Below are 16,779 nucleotides of genomic sequence, written 5' to 3'. Positions count from 1 at the left end.
AAGAAAAAAATCTAGACCTCTCTGTTCCGTTACACTCACATTCAGATACACAGACCTTAGAGGTAAGTAAGCGATCGAACTAACAAAAACACAAATCAAAGATATACAACTAATGAGAATTGATGATAAAGAAGAAATAACGATTCACATGTCTAGGTCACAATTTAAAAGGCAGGAGAAATACATAAAATGGTTAAAGCCATGGGCAAAACTGATATTTCGGTGAAATAGAGAGATACTTTAAACACCTACATATACGACGACACCAAAATAGATGTCTCTAGAAAGTTCGGACAGTCTGGGCAACCACCTTAAACCCATCCACAAACATGTATAGATAAAATATATAGTAGTTGTTAAATGGAATCGCAAAGAGGTAGGGGACGCCCCCCTGTGTACGCAACTGAGGAGGAGAGAAAAGAATCTATAAGAAGGTCAAAGACCAAGTCCATGCTAAACAAGGAGTGGTACTGTCCAGCATTTGGGAACGGCAAGAACCACACGTTGGCTGGTAAGATTAACCACGTCAATTCGAAGAAGCACCAGCGCACTCTAAGCGACAAAGACTGAAAAGTATTTTCATATAGTGAAACATGTCGGATAACACACACCAAATCAAAACCTGCAACTTCGAATCCTGCGAACGTAAAGGAACCACCGCTCTGATGACCACTCCGCTGGTCACACTCGAACGCCGCCCGTACAGGGTGAGGCCGATATGTGAGAGGACTAAAAGACAGATAGAGAGTATGACCCCCCATGAGCAGGACATGATTGGAGTGGTCGACATGTACGAACTCGACAAAGCATATAGTAGCCCAATATTTAAAAGCATATAGTTTGAGGAGTCCTCCACGGACAGTTCGAATTAAACGCTCTTTACCCAACACTTAAGAATAAAGTATATAATATAGTATATATAAGCGACCCACAGAAAATATCTGACCCATTATATAGATATGAATGAGAGACCTTACTAAACTGAGTAAGTCTGAACTTATCGGTTTACTGCTAAAGCTACAGAAGACGAAGCCTGTGCCAGCACCTAGGACCCGCAAGACAAGACCACCAGTCCCCAAACCACGAAAGAACGTCGGGCGGATGGCTCAGAAGTATGAAGAGAGTATAATACCGCCCTCTACCCAGTTCAGGAACGAATACAGGCCAGTCCCCACACTACGCAAGAGCGTCAAGCGGATGGCGCAGGAGTACGAGGACAACAAAATACCACCACCACCTGTGTTCCAAGACAGGCCAGTTCCTACACCTAAGGCTTGTAGGCCAGTGCCGTCACCTATAACTATGATAGTGCAGACGAGAAGGATGCCTTGAGAGGTAAGACCAAAAAGACCCTCTAGCGCAACTGCAAAGCACGGCTAAGGCCACAAACACGATATCGCAAAGACGCTAGAACCTATGAAAGGCCTTAAATTCGGTTCAGCATTAAAGGTCACGTTCAAGAAAAACGTCGGCGACGATCGAGCTTTTAAGACCGCTTACTTTAACAGTACACCCCAAACAAGCATCAATAGTACCGAGATCGGCAAGGCATTGCGGAACACCCATCAGCAAGTTCTGAATAGGATAGCCCAATGGGTATCTGACGGGCCTGGCTGGGTTATAGAATCAGTTGATGGCCAGTATCTCAATATCGTAAAATACCAGCCGATGAGAGGGTCATCATACATCCATTTACCGGGAGGACTACGTGGTAGAGGGCTGGTCAACATGAAGAATGGGGACAACGAATGCTTCAGATGGTGTCACATCAGACACCTAAACCCACAGGATAAAAACCCCCAGCGAGTTAAGAAATCTGATAAGGCATTTGTCAACGAATTGGACTACTTAGGTGTTGAGTTTCCAGTGACTGTCAAACACTATAGTAAAATCGAGAAGTAGAACAGGATCAACATAAATGTATTCAGCTACGATAGCGAACAACCGTATCCAATATACGTATCAAAGGAGACGTTCGAAGACCATATGAAGTTTTTACTAATTACTGAGGGTAGTAACAGCATTACGTACTCATCAAAGACTTAAACAAATTCATGTTCAACCAGACGAAACACGAACATAAGAAGCACATTTGTATGAGCTGCCTCCAGTGTTTAAGCTCTGAAAGAGTACTAACCAACCACGTCGAGAACTGCCTCGAGATTAATGGGGCACAGGCGGTCAAGATGCCTGATAAGGAACATAGCAAACTCAAGTTCACAAACCACCACAAGCAACAGCCGGCACCATTCGTCATCTGCGCCGACTGAAGCTATAACTGAAAAGATCCATGGATGCCAACCTGATGATGGTCTGTCATACACTGGAGCCTACCAAAAACATACCGACTGTGGATTTGCCTATAAAGTAGTCTGCTCCTACGACGACAAGTATACAAAGCAAACGCAGATTTACAGAGGTGAGAAAGCTGTGTACAAGTTCATGGAGAAGATGCTGGAGGAGGTCAAATGCTGTAAGAACATTATGAGGAAGCAGTTCAATAAAGCACTAATGATGTCGAGGCATGATGAGGATCGGTTCCAAAAAGCCCAAGAGTGCCACATATGCAACAAGGAATATACTAAGAAGGACACTCGAGTCCGAGACCACTGCCACATGACTGGTAAGTACAGAGGCTCGGCGCACCGAGAGTGTAACCTGAAACTTACAATCAATCCTGAAGAGATAAAGATACCCGTCATATTTCACAACCTAAGAGGCTACGACAGCCATTTCACAATGCAAGAGATTGGAGCCATAGCCAAGAAGCACACATACGTGAACAGTAAGGATGAGGAGAAGCAAATGAACATCAACGCTATACCGAACAACATGGAGAAGTACATGGCTTTCATGCTCGTCAACCAGCTTACCTTTCTAGACAGCTTACAGTTTATGAGCTCCAGCTTGGAGAAAATTGTAGGCAACCTAACTAGGGAGTCATTGAAATACACCTCTCAGAGGTTTAAAGGTAAGAGAATCGACCTTATGGCTAGAAAGGGATTATATCCATACGACTACATGGACAGCTTCGAGAGGTTCAACGACAAGCTACCAGTGAAGGAGGACTTCTATAGCAACATGTACGACTATTAACATGCGATTACAAACATGCTAGAACTGTGTGGAAGAAGTTCAAGCTTAAAACCATGGACAACTACCACACCTATACCTTGAGTCTGACATACTACTGCTGGCTGACGAGAGAACTTTAGGAAGACGTGCCTAGAATACTATAAGCTAGATCCATGCAACTACTTCACATCCCCCGGTCTATCATGGGACGCCATGATAAAAATGACCGACATTAACTTGGAACTCATGAGAGACATCGAAATGTTCCAATTCATCGAGAAGGGCATGCGCGGTGGCATATCATACATAGCCAACAGATACAGCGAGGCCAACAATATGTACATAGAATCATACGACGAGACGGCGCCCTCGAAGTATGTTATGTACTTTGATGCAAACAACTTGTACGGATGGGCTACGAGTCAGTACCTACCAACTGGTGGATTCAGATGGATGACAGAGAAGAGAATCAACAAGCTAAATCTAGTTAAGTACGACGATGGGAGTAAAAAGGGGTTGATACTAGAAGTCGACCTAGAGTACCCCGAAAGCCTTCACGACCTCCACAACGACTACCCACTAGCCGCGGAGAGAGTGAACGTATCAAAGGACATAGTACATAGACATAGATAACGTTCAGATACGAAGACCGGAGTAGAAAAGTAGTCGAGTCAAAGTCACCCACAAAGATGGGCTCGAACGGGACGAGAACATGGAAAAGACGACACTCTACCCAGCGCGTAAGAGGACGTAGCGGCGAAACCCCTATATCCGAATACAATAGACATGCCCAGACTTGCCCGCGGGGAATCCCCTGACTCGCTCTTAAAAATTAAAATTCCAAGAATGTCACGCAACATCAGTGACCATAAAATGAAACCCGCACACACCGCACGGATTCAACGAAATGAAGTAAGCATATAGCTCCAGTAATTTTTTTCATAAGCTGACACCAAAATCTTGTATCATATAGTCTCACCACAATATGATACCATATAGTTTCACTAAAATCCTTTATCATATAGTTTCACCAAAATGTGATACCATATAGTCTTACCAAAATCTCTTATCACGTGGCTTCACCAAAATCCTTTATCATATAATCATACCAGAATATGATACCATACGCTGGTGAGTAGTATAGGCTTGGCTGGTTTTTGCGCTGCGCTGAAACCGCCAAGTACTATACTACTAGCGCGGAGCCCCATAGTTATAGAAAAATGGCATATAACTATGCGACTGGGTTTTTTTAGTCATGGCGCGGGAGCCCTGTGGCTCTCCCTAGCCTGCCCGCCTGCCTGCCCGCGCAATCTATGTAACCACGCTGTCGCCTCTTCCAACGCTGCACATCTGTACCCGACCCGTCGAGTGCTCAGGTAATGATTTCCGAAACGCCGCCATTTTCACTAATGCATGAAAAGTGCGAGGCGAGGGGCTACATACGGGCTTTCAGGCTACATACAGGTTCTCAGGGGAGTTATTGTAAATTGGGCGCATGCGCGAAGAGCATGGGAGAGTCAATAATACTCTTCACGGGTAGCTCCTTTTTTATTTTATTTTGTTCAATCAAAACAATTTGCATTAATTATAAAGAAATCTGCATAATGTAATTTTAGTTATTATTAAACCACCCCTGTAAGGCAGCCACATTTCTAACAGATTACTGGAGTGTGTGATATTTTTTGGGCCATAAAAATAAATGGTTATCATAAAATAAGTCTATGATAGATATTAAAGGGGACAATAACAAATTCAGAGGTAGTCTATAGTACTTTCGTCGCTTTTCTTGTGAACCACAATAAAGTGGCCAACCCCTATCAAAAAGCTACTCGGCACAGTCCCAGAAGTGATTGCAGAGGCATCACTATATTTCCCTTGTATCTGAACGGTTTTATTCATGTTATTGTTCCTGGCCATTGAATTAGATAAGTCCTGACACCATTGTGCGAAGGCTATACATTATATTATTATTATTATTATTATTATTATTATTATTATTATTATTATTATTATTATTATTATTATTATTATTGTTATTATTATTATTATTATTATTATTATTATTATTATTATTATTATTATTATTATTATTATTATTATTATTATTACTATTATTATTATTATTATTATTATTATTATTATTATTATTATTATTATTATTATTATTATTATTATTATTATTATTATTATTATTATTATTATTATTATTATTATTATTATTATTATAACAAATATTTGGAATGTGCTGGCTCCGCCTTTTGGCAGTGCCTTAATCTATATATTACCTTTTGCAATCCTACAATCTGCTTGTCTCTCTGTCCGATACGATCCTCTCATCAGATTAAAGAGATACCACCAGTCCATAATGTCTCCCTTGACGTCACCACACCCATAGGACATACGCATTATTTCTTCAGGTACAATCACGTGACCCCATGCGGACAGGCCGGTCAGTTTCGTGGGCGAGGACGAGTTGAATGCATCATGGAATATGGAGAATTGCGTTGTGTCTGGAGAAAGGTTAAGATAAGTTGAGCCTCATTGGTAATGAATAGTTCATAAAGGGAGACCTCCCTCTATTTAATATGGCGTTATCGATTTAACGGAGACAAGAGTTGATAAGAGTTCTTGACTACGCTGAAATGACCATGTTGATTCTTGGGTAAAAACGTGACCACTCTCATCAACTACCAAATACTGTTTAGATGGCAACCCAGTAAGAGATAGAGTGTAGCTCTCATCGACTCTAATCATCTCTCATCTCATCGTTTGCTTGATGTGATCGAGGCTTTATACTGTATGCCTCTTTATATTATAGGAACTTTTAAATTCGAGAACAATTTCTATACCTCTTCAAGTTTTTGCTTTGGTTGTACGCGCCACCTGAATACGGGTTTCATTGTCACACAACCTTCTCAAAACTGGCTGGTTTCCGCCCAGATCTACGCGCGCTTCTATTCCATTCAAAAGCGCCCATGTTACTTTTCTTTTGCTGAGGCCTGATACTCAGGTTTAGTTTGAACTTATTACCTGATCTAAAGGATTCAAATGTTATCTATTTTGTCACAAAAGTGTGTCCCGTCGCGTATTTTGATTTTGATAGATATTGCCATACCTGGTAATGTTAAGTGTACACTGAGCCAGCGACCAAAACCGATGACCTGTCCATCAAGGTAAATCTCCCAGACTCCGGCATGTGACTTCCACGTGACGCACACGTGACGCCATATTTTATTGCAAACACAGTTATCGTAGGAGCTGCGATGAAAATCAAACGACTGACTAAAAAAAACTGTTCTAACGCATCTATCATTTCACCTTATTGCATAGTTGGTATAAAAGGGATCGCTCAAGTATGAGCTTTTTATAAGTTTTATAAGTATGGTCTAACTACAAAGACTACAGACAGGCTGTAGAATGACTCGGTGGTATGAATAGAAAGACTAGAGACATTAAGAATGAATAGGCGGTATGAATAGAAAGACTACAGACATTAAGCTGTAGAATGACTAGGTGGTATGAATAGATAGACTACATACATTAAGATGTAGAATTACTAGTTGGTATGAATAGAAATACTACAGACAAGCTGTGGAATTACTAGGTGGTATGAATAGAAAGACTACAGACAAGATGCAAAAGTAAAACCAGCAATCAGATTTATTCATCTATTCATTCATCCATTTTAATTTTATTTCTCGACCTTTATCATATCATAATTAAACCTAAAGTAAAGACTATTACTGCATGATGAGGGCTGTTTTACGGACTCGAGGTCCCATATAGCGTAATGTTAACTGTAATATACGAAACTAAACACAAAAAGAAAACACAATCACTAAAAGCACTATATCTGTCAAAAACAACAGTCTATCCTCATTGATCTGAAGTGCCAGAGACTGATAGAAGGAATTAAATCAAACGTAGGATTAGGTTGATCAATAAGGACTAATCTTGTTGGAGAGACGAGATCGAATAATTGTACTTACATCGTATTTCCAAGAACTTCGAGCTGAAGTGCGCAGTGTCTCTGGGTAAAGCGTATCACAGTATTGCCGTCATGTGTTTCCATGGCAACCTCAAGACGCGAAGGGTTACACATGACCCAGTAACACAAAGTGATTGCAGCAGCCATGTTGATTGGCAGGTGGGTATGGAACTGTGTTAGGCTGGAAAAAATAACTGTTTCTACGCCATTATCATCGCCTGAAATAGAACGAGATATTCTCTAAGCGCTTTCATATCCATCTGTCGTATCTCTAGAAAAAAAATGAGGCAAGCGCGCGGGAAACCTGTGTTGCTCTAAACGGGTTTTAGGCCTTCAAGATGGCAGCTCCAAGGTTCGTTTAAATATTTAAATATTAAAGGAATCAAAATTCCTTTAATTTTATGTAGAAATTATCGACTCTTTATGTTACTTACCCCCTTTTGGAGCGTCGCTCATATCCGTCACGTTAGCAAACACCCAGGTGCCGTTACCGCCCTTCGATGTCCACGTGCACAGCTCCTGACCCCAAGCACACTCCCTTTCGATTCTATACACTTCGTTAGCATCATTAGCACCGCGCCCATTATCGGCACACTCAAGCGAGCCACCATTCCCATCATAGTCAGACATGCCTCCAGCCACACACTTGCCGCCATCTTGGATTCCGAAGACTTCGTAACCGCGACGGAACGCAGCATCAGCGCAGCGCAATATGGCGCCAGCTCGCTGTTGGTATCCCCCCTCTAGGGCAGGATCAATGTTCTCAAGGGAGAAGAGGGTGGTGTTAGGTCCTTTGCTTTTGAAGCAGCCAAGATTTTCTACTGCTTTGATTCCCTTGGAAACTAAAACAAAGAGCTATTTCAAGATGATATCAATTAATGTTAAATTTGACTCACATGACCTGATCTGCAGGACCAGATGTGGCATCACAGCATGTAATTTTTCACCTGCTGCGCAGACATGCATCTCTATATACCGGAAGTGACTTATACCTTACGTTTCCTGCTCAGCAGCCAAACATCCCGACGGTTATTCGTGACCGGACGTGAAGTTAAATACGTGTATATACCTGATAGGCAGCCATACATCTCCACGCGCATGGCGGGATGTCTGTGCCACTTGACCGGGTGGAGTCTGACGTACCGCCCTATGATTGGTGGATTCACGCCATTATGCACAACAGTATAGTAGTCACTGTTACTAGGGAATTCCTGTTAAACGACAACAGTATTTTATGTTATTATTTTATTTATGATATTTATGGCGATGGTGGCCGATTGGCTACAAAACAAAGACGTAAAAATAGAAAGAAATTGATAAATGGTAAAAAGCTAACATGAACATGTTGATTAACATGTTGATTCTGCATATGGGACAGATAATGCGCCGGATACGGTACGGATATTGTCTGTGTCAAAGAGTTGCTAAAGAAGATGCGGAAGAAAAGCTTTCAGTCGCTGTTCGAAGGCAGAAGTTTTCTCAGAAGATCTCATTTCGAGAGGGAGAGCATTCTAGGTGGGACAAATGCGTACGAAGTAAGATTCGCAGAAGGTGGAAGTACGCGAGCTAATAAGACGAAGATCAAGGCCTGTCACTCAGCGACGAGTGCGAGAATGTGAAAACTGGAGAATATTAGCGATGTCGAGATGAATTTCTCCCTTGATTCATCGGAAAAGAAAGATAAGGTCAAGGTATTCAAGGAAGAATGACAAGGGAATAAAAAGTAGAGTAAAAGGAGACGTTGTTTATAGCTGAGCTCGAGCCCGTAAAGCGTGTAAGGTGTTGCTCTGTCCCTATGCGCTCCAAAATGCGCATTAAACACAGCGAGCCCAGCTGACAGGGTGCCCAGACTTGACCCGCATAAGGCAGGTGAGAGAGTACAAGAGAGATGTATAGTGTCTTTTGGATGTCCAAAGGGATTCCGTTAGAACAGTGCCTACGGAGAAAGTGTAAGGACAGTACAGGAAGTCTAGCATGCTGCTAACCATACGAAAAAGCTATAGGATAGATCAATAGATAAAGCCGCATAGAGGCAGATTCAACGTTATCAAAAGGCATCTAATGCAATTTTAGCCTAGCCTTTTTGCCTTATTTATAATAGGGTATTCAGCCTAGAATTTGAAAAACAAAAATCTTTATTTAAGAAGTGCAAAAACTGACCAGAAAAAGAAGAAACACATATATCTAGTTTCTTTAGTGATTGGACGGTTCGGGGTCCCTTTAAAAATATTGTTAAAAGGACCATTACGAATAATAATATGTGAGCATGTGTGCAAGCAGGGATAGCAAGGGTCGCGAGTGTAACATGTTGACTATAGGATGGGCTGGATACACAATAAGATGCAATGAGTGTGAAGAGGAGCAAAGGGTTGGGGTGTACAGAAAAAGGTTTCAGGACAAAAAGGAAAACAATGCGCCGTTCAAGCACATAATGATGTACTAATGAGGTAAGGGGTTGAAAACAGAACTAAGAAGTCTGAACTCAGTGGCTTTTTTCACAACCCATTAACGAGACAAATAGATGAAGGTATATCCATTGTTAGAGTCCGGAAAAGTTCGGAAAAGGAATCGTGAGCAAAATGGAATTCGTGTGAAGTAATTTTGACGCATCCCCGTCAATCAGACATCTCCCACAAGGAAGAGATGATGTTCGATGGTCTTTTCTAGAGCATAAATCGCCTAACATTTTTGTAATCGCTTGTAGTAAAAGATCCTTGCTCAGGATACTAGATATATTAAGGCAATGCCTAAAGCGGAGCCCCAAACTTATTTTTCTTATTTATGAAGTACAACAATTGTGGATTAGATGTCCAAGAGCTGTTTACAATTTCTGAAACTACCACAAGTGTGATAGATAGATAGCTTAATTTAAAACTTTTCATTGCGCAATTTTTATCAAGTAAAATTAAAAAAAAATAGTGGATGGATTTACAAAATACCAAAATGTTGGGTTTGAGCAATCCTTGTGATTTCAGAACTATTAAATTGTATTTGTATAATTCAATTATACTGTAAAGAACCAAAATGAAAAGGCTTTTTAACGTTTATCATTAATTCATGAGTTATAAACATTTGAAAAGAGATCATAAAAACACAAGCTTCTGATAACTGTTTTGGGGGTTCTTCTTAGAAGTTTTTTTCCTTTTTGATCACCGAGCATGTTTGCTGAATGATGTTTTGCTTTTAAGAAGGGAAGTTAGGTAAAGTTCATTTATTATCCCGAGGGGGGGAGGGGATGAGGATTCCGATAAACGAAAGGGATAAAATTAGTTGCCCACCCCCCCTCGCAGGAGGAGCAAAATTTTCCATGCCTCCCTCATGCTTCCCCTTAATTTTCGGTGCCCCCCTCCCCTCCCTAAAGAAAACGAAAAAACGAAGGAAAGCAAACGACTATGTCAAGGTAACGCAAGCAAGAGATTAGGTGCAAGCTGGTCGGAAAGTGGAAGGAAAAAATTACGCTGAAAACATTGTCATTGATTCTGGAAAAGTGAATTTCTTAAAGGTGCCACTAGATCCATGTTGATGTTATATATGACGCATAAGAAGCAAAAAGGCTTTTCCTTCTTCTCCTTGCCAGAAAAGCGAAGCATGAGAAAAAAAGACATAGAGGAAGGCACCAAATCAGATATGTGTGAGCAAGGATGTTGATGACGAAAAATGAGCAGTTCTGGCATTAGAACGTTTTGATAATAATTTTGAATAGGGAACATAGGCACTTTATAAATATCACATAGCGGAAACCATGAAAAAAATTTATATAAGGTCTATACAGGTTTGCATTGCATAGATAACACGGGGGCTTAATACGTATCCTGGACTCCTGGATTATACATGCCAACTTTTGACGCCCCCCTTAGACCTCGGAAATTTCTCTAGCCCCACTCCCCCCCACAGAATCCCCCCCCTCCCCCCCTTCGCTTGGGATAATAAATGATGATAATATAATGTATTCGGGAGGAGTTCGTTAAAATAAAGTTTTGTTGAAAAAAATAATTTTGTTTAGCTGTCAAATACTACTATGTAAGCCTTGAACACAAAAAATATTTTTTTGGGTGTCATAGGATAAGCTTTAAATTAAAAGGTGCCTGAGTCTTTGTCAAAAAGGATTTAAACCAGGAAAAGTATGTTATTATTGAATCAAAATCACACTAGCAACCGGGCGCGTTGGTTTCGTTTGTCATTACCTTTTTAATATTCACATTATACAGAATTTGCCTCTGTTATTTAGTGTGCCAAGTTTAAATCTGATTTGATCTAACACAGGAAATACAGGGAACAGAACAGGCATATTCAGTTGTACGAATTCTTTTGACAATCTCTACGGCGTACAAAACGACCGAAAGCTTTTTGAAGATAAAAACATTTGTATTCACCGCAATCACATTTCACCATGCTAGATTCAAGAGAGTCCATATTCATTAACCTATAATACTTCATCTCGTCCTTCTAAATTTGAGTCGGCGTCTTTCGGTTTCCCATTCAGATAGAGTTGAAAACTACACTCCCAATTCGTATTTCTGTACCAATGCTAGGGTTTCTTGAATGCTGCGCTTTCGCCTTTTACAAGTTCACCTTCCTTGGGTCTTGGAGTTCACCTTAGAAGACTAAACAAATATTCGTCTATATAAACTGTAAAAGCTTTGGCTTTGTTGTAGCATATTCGACGAATGAAGGAAATTAAAAAAATTTTCTGTACGCGCGCGGTCTTACTTTGGCGCCATTCAAATTTCGACCAATCTGAGAGCGAAGCACGGACAAACACGAGAAAAATCCAAAGGTATCCCATCGTGACCACAGAAACTTTATTGTATAGCTACACCACTGTCCTATGAATATGGGGCTCCGCAGGTGCTCCGCTATTATGGAAATTAAAAGGTGTTTAAAAATACAGGTGTAAGCTGTGGGCATCAGTCATAATCAATTCCCCCACTTACTTACCACGATCGAACCGTTAACTTTATACCACTGGTAAGCTCTTCCCAGCTGACTGAAGGACACTTTAAAATTTGTCACCCATTGCTGTGCATTCGACCACAATTCCGGCACCGGATCGAATCTGCCCTGTGTTGCTATGCGCGTTACCATAGCGACACCACCAAAGTCAATCTGCAGCCACTGGCTTAAATCGGCAACTCCTGAAATTGACCAAAATCACGAAAATTGCTGCAACTTTATAATCCATATTACCTTTCTGACAATTCAATTGATTTTGATTCCGTTGTTACCCTTTTTGGAAAATCTGCCGTTCGCGTCTGTATCGATAAGATGGACCGAGGTCGACAAGGGTATTTCACATTTTTCAACTTTGACCTCATTTTTCTACGATCACCTTCAGAACAGGTCACTTGAACTGCATCGCTTAAAAATGTTAATGTGCTTATTTTCACCTAAAAACAGCAACAATCATCTGACAGAAAACAATGAAATGAATACCCTTAGGGTGCCCGCAACGGTGGCCATGATTTTTTTCACACACTAGCCCATTACTTCTTAAAGATATGTCTTGATTTAATGGTTATGGAACTTAAGTATCCACCATGTTTCGAAACACACAATCAGAGCATCTCAAGAAACCTACCTGCAACCCAACCGCCAGGTTTGCCTCGTTCTCCGACCGTATGTAGCCGCGCTCGATGAGCGGTGTTCTGGGACGAGGAGGCTGTGATTGCCGCGTCGGTAATTCTGCTGTTTTGAATACCCAGAAGCAAACCACATTCGGTCTTGTTACTTATTGCAGGGTCTAAAAATGATATTAAGCGAAAAACGTAGCTTATAAAGGTAAATGATCGATCAACCGGAGATGACAGTCTGTGAGAGAGTTCTACAAAAGAATCCCGCCATAAGTTATTTGAGAGTTGTTGAAAGTGGTTACGATTTTATCTAAGAATCTGTGAAGTAATTTGTTGGATTCATCACTGAATCTGTAATTACATGTAAAATTTTACTTTTTGATAGAATTGTTTACGTAAATACCCTCATCACTAACTCCCATTCACGCGGCTCTCGTGTCGAATGTGAAAACTGTTTAAAGTAAATGAGAGTCGTAAGAATCAATGAGAGCGGGTGAGACTCGTTTATCCAGGGCCGCGGCAGAAGGTTGGGTACTGGGACCCTGTGCCCCCACAATATTTTCAAACATTATAAGGAAACGACCAGCAGGGGCGTGGCTGTGCCCCCTGCCCATTACTTAATGATTCTGTATTGTGCACCTTCCCAAAATATTTCGAGGCCTTCTAAGGCCCTGTTATCCTTTGATCGGGACTCCAGCCTTGTACTAAGCGTTTGCCATCGTTTAGTGCTGCCGTGCTTGCTGCTTTGTTTTATTTTGCTGTTTTTATTTTTTTAAACTTTAATTATTTGTTTTGTGCACCCTGTTATTGCTTTGCAATAATTTATCGCAGGGTACTCGCTCTCATGCCTTGTGTAGTATTGAGAATATGAGAGGTATTAGTCTTTTAATGCTTTCCGTTTATAATAGTCCCTTTTTTTTATAGTTGTCCCTTTTAATCATTTGTTAGATATTTCTTTAAAAGCCAATCGCTCAAAGTAAAACACCGTCCTGTACAAGCTCTAAGGAGCATATCAAACGGACGTCATCGATGACGTCACATAAAGCAAAAAAAACTTGATTAAAAGCAAAACATATTCATATCTCAGGAAAGAAGCATTATTTCACAACCAAACTTAGTAGGAGTAATGCTATGTTAAAGGGGGTCAAAAACTATATTCACGTAATTTGTGACGTCATCAATGACGTCAATAAGAGCAATACTATTCCGATGTCACATCTACATCTACATCTACATCTACATTTATTTAGTCGGTAAAAAATCTTGCGATATCACACCAACCTTAAATAAAAGTATTTACATATAAATAAATAAATAAATAAGGAGATAAGTAAATAAAAATATATACATATATACATGGATAGGTACTAAGTATATATAGAATATATAAAATATTAAGTAATGTAAAGAAAATTCAATAATACAATTCAATAATATATAGAAATAAAATTATAAAATTAAAATTCAATTCTTATTATTATTAAGATAGATTTCGAGGTCACGCTTAAATGTTCGATTGAGCCTAGCTCGACAAGTTCATTAGGTAAAGTGTTCCAATGTCTTATCGTTCGGGGGAAAAAAGAATAAAAATACTTATTCTTTGTAGCTTTTTCTTGATAATATTTAAAATTATGACTATTTCTAGTTCTGAGATCTTGGTGTGGCCGGAGATACATGTTTGTGTCAATGTCAATTTGGCCTCGACTCAATTTGTAAAGGAGGGTAAGTCGTGCCATTGTTCGTCTTAACTCCAAGGTGGACCACTGGAGATCACCTAGCATTTTGGTGACACTTGCAGTAGGGATGTAATTTCTAAGGCAGAATCGTGCTGCTTTCCTCTGAACTTTCTCGAGGGAGGCGATGTCCTTCTGGAGATGAGGGTCCCAGGCGGCGCTTGCATATTCTAACATAGGACGAACTATTGCTGTGTAAGCGGTAACTTTTACTCTTTGGGGGCAGTTCCAGAAGTTCCTTTTTATCATGCCCATGACTTTACTTGCTTTTCCTGAAGTTGATTTAACATGTTTTGACCACTTTAAGTCATCATTTAGGATGACACCTAGATACGTAATAGATTGGACCTGCTCTAAGTGTACCCCGCAGAAAACATATGACCTCTGTGGTGGGATCTTCTTATTGGATATGCAGATGGTCTTACACTTGGAAGGATTAAATACCATTTGCCATTTGCTTTGCCACATTTCTAATCTCTTTAAATCTTCCTGAAGCTGGTCACCATCTTCTTCGTTTACAATCACACCGTATAACAGGGCGTCGTCAGCGAAGAGTCTTATTGAAGACTTCAAATTGTCAGGCAGATCGTTCACATACAATAAGAATAACAAGGGTCCTAACACTGTCCCCTGAGGGACCCCGGATGTTACTAGTGAGGGGCAGGATCGTTTACCATCGCAGACAACAGTCTGGGTACGGTTCCTAAGAAACGACATAAACCAATACAGCAAGGGACCATGGATGCCATAGTATTGTAATTTCTTGATAAGACGCTCGTGGGGAACTTTATCAAATGCTTTGCTAAAATCTAGCACTGCCGCATGGATAGACTTATTTTCTTGAATGGCCTTGGCCATGTCATGGATTGTCAGAATTAGCTGGGTTACTGTTGATCGTTTAGCTCTAAAGCCATGCTGTACATCAGTGAGAATTCCGTAATGCTGTAAATGCTTCATCACATGACTGTGGATAATATGCTCTAGAACTTTTGATGCAATGCAAGTTAAAGAAATGGGTCTATAATTTGCAGGATCTGATTTTTCTCCATTCTTATACACACCACAAACATTAGCATGTTTCCACCTAGAGGGTACAAGTCCAGTGTCGATCGAAGTTTGATAAATAGATGTTAATATAGGACCAATTTCCAGAGCATATTCCTTAAGAAACCATGGGGGTATTTCGTCCGGACCACTCGCCTTGTTTGGTTTCAATGATTGTAACTGTTTTACAACGCCTGGAATTTTAATGGTGAGGGCGCTGATATTTTGTTTTGGATCAGTACCAACAGAAGGAATATCAGTCAGGTCTTCTACAGTAAAAACACTACAAAACTGCTTGCTCAGGAGTTCTGATTTCAATTGGCCATCACTGATAATCCTATCATCCACTTTAAAGTCTGCGACACCAGGATCGTCGTTTTTCAATTGCTTAATGTACGACCAGAAGCGCTTTGGGTTTTCCTCAATTGCATCTCCAAGAAAATCGGAAATGTAAGTTTCTCTGGCAGATTTCAAGTTCTTTTGCAGACGTTTTCTGGCGATACGAAATTCATTGCAGTGAGTAGGATTTCCTGACTTTTTAGCCTTGTTATACAGCCGTTGTTTAGCTCTCACCTGCCTTCTAAGAGCACGGTTAAACCAGGGGAGGTTGTATCTCGAACTAGTCATTTTATGAGGTATGCAAGTGTCCATTATGCGGTGGATATTTCTTTCGAATTCATCCCACATCTTGTCAACAGAATTAGTGTTTGAATTCAATTCTAGGATCGTAGGCAACAAATTATGAAGTTCTTTTTTAATACGATCGGAATCAGCCTTTTTCTTAATATAGACCTTACGCTTCACATTTCGTTTTCGCTGGCATGCTAACTTTACTGTAAACAGCACAATATCATGGTCGCTTATACCATCGATGACTTTGACACCTCTAATAATATCCTTATTATTTGATAACACTAGATCCAAGATGTTTTGTGTGTTTCCATTCCTTCTAGTTGGTTCTTTGACAAACTGGTTAAGATCGTGGTCATCAGTAATGTCCTTAAGAACAAGAATATTATTATCACATGAGAGATCTTAAGGGTACGTGTTCACTGTATCCATATTCAACTCGGTCGATGCTGGAAGGATCGAGTGACACTGCAACTTTCCAGTGGGCCTTCTTTACATTTTCTGTGAAGGCTTCAGTTGATGTAGGAAGTGACTGGATCTTCGGCACCGAGGTTTCACTGTTGCCAAACTCTTAAATCCCATATCTGATCCCTGCATTCTTGTTTCCTTGTGATTTTGCAGGGTAACATGAGCCAATGAACTTAGTGTCGTGCTCAATAAGTGGCGCATCCTGACAACCCAGTGTCAGCGGGTCTGGAGCTGTGACCAGCAAATGCTTTGTCAACATCTTCAATGATAT

The sequence above is a fragment of the Nematostella vectensis genome, chromosome 5 (genome assembly GCF_932526225.1).
Source record: "Nematostella vectensis chromosome 5, jaNemVect1.1, whole genome shotgun sequence".
Taxonomy (NCBI): domain Eukaryota; kingdom Metazoa; phylum Cnidaria; class Anthozoa; order Actiniaria; family Edwardsiidae; genus Nematostella; species Nematostella vectensis.
Note: the sequence above shows the minus strand (reverse complement) of the source record.